The sequence below is a fragment of the Nicotiana tabacum genome, chromosome 19, assembly GCF_000715075.1.
Source record: "Nicotiana tabacum cultivar K326 chromosome 19, ASM71507v2, whole genome shotgun sequence".
NCBI lineage: Eukaryota > Viridiplantae > Streptophyta > Magnoliopsida > Solanales > Solanaceae > Nicotiana > Nicotiana tabacum.
This window is the reverse complement of record NC_134098.1, coordinates 124,790,257-124,792,025: the sequence shown is the minus strand read 5'-3', so window position 1 is coordinate 124,792,025 and position 1,769 is coordinate 124,790,257.

Here is a 1,769-nt window from a genome sequence, read left to right as displayed (position 1 = left end):
CATAACACGTATATTCAGGGTTCATACCCTCAGCACTAAGTTTAGAATTTTTACTTACCTCGAACAAGCCAAATCCAATACCGAGAAAGCTATACAATACTGCGAAAATTTCATTTCGCGCGTATCAACCTCTATATGCCTTCCTATCTCCTCAATTCAAGCCAAACGATTCGTATCTATTCAAACAATATGTAAATTAATCACAATTTACTCTAATGCTTACAATTTAACAATTTACAAAAATTTCCAACTCCGCTCGAAAAGTCGAAAGTGGGGCCCAATGCTCGGAATCCGACGAAACTCACAAAATCCGACAACCCATTCAATTACGAGTCCAACCATACTAATTTTACTCAAATCCGACTCCAAATCGATGTTAAAATCTCGAAAATTCATTTTATAAAATTATAGAAAATTCCTCTGATTTCTCTTGAAAAGTCAATAATCTAACGCCGAAAACAAAGATTAATTTATGGAATATAATCACAAGGAATTCGATAATACTTACCCCAAGTTTTGTGGTGAAATTTGCCTCTGACAATCGTCCAAACCGAGCTCTCAACTTTGTTTATGTCAAAAATGACGAAATCCCCTGTTTATAGGGATTTATAGCTTGGAGTGCCACATGTGGCATGGGGCGTTGTCTGTGGCGTTGTTTCCAAAACCTCTAAAACATCCCAGTGCCAGGGCTAGCGACCTACGCTACTCTGGGAGCTGGTGACGGGATTTTGATTTTCCCGACACATAAATGGGCATAACTCTCTCATACGATGCCTGAATTCGACAATTTTTTTTTCCTATGGCTCCGTAATTTCAATACAGATATAATGCAAAATCAAAACTGAATTTGGAGCTCATTTACTTTATGTGATACCACGTATTCTTGAAGAATCAATGTCGAAACATTCTAGAAATATCCAAATTAAATTTCGTTAACCATCCGAAATCCACCTGAGGCCCTCGGAACCTCAACCAAATATACTAACAAGTCCTAGAACATGATACGAACTTAGTCGATGCCTCAAATCACATCAAACAACAATAAAAACATGAATCACACCCCAATTGAAGCTTAAATGAGACTATCGAATTCCAACTTCTATATTCAATGCCGAAACCTATCAAATGAAGTACGGTTGACTTTATATTTTGCACACAAGTCATAAATGACATTACGGACCTATTTAAATTTTAAAAATAGGATTCCAACCCCGATATCAAAAAGTCAACTCCCGATCAAACTTGCAATCTTTCAGTTTCCTATTTTTGCCATTTCAAGCCCAATTTAACTACGAACTTCAAAATGAATATCCGGACACACTCCTAAGTCTAAAATCACCATACAGAGCTATTGGAACCATCAAAACTCTATTCTACAGTTGTTTGAACAAAAGTTAAACTTCGGTCAATTCTTTTCATTTAAGCTTCTAAATAAGGATTGTTCTTTCAATTTAATCCTGAATCATCTGAAAACCAAAGAGGACAATTCACACAAGTCATAATACACATTATGAAGCTACTCAAGACTTAAAATTGTCGAAAGGAGTGTAGATGTTCAAAATGACAAGTCGGGTAGTTACATTCTCCCCCACTTAAACATATGTTCGTCCTCGAACGTGCCAAGAGTTGTTCCTAAACATGCAAATCACTATTCCACCTTACCACGCACATACCCGGGGGTGATCCCACGTCACCCTATTCCATATAGGCCTGACAACACAACATAATTGAAGATCATTACTTTAACCTTAGTCCGTAAAACATAGAAC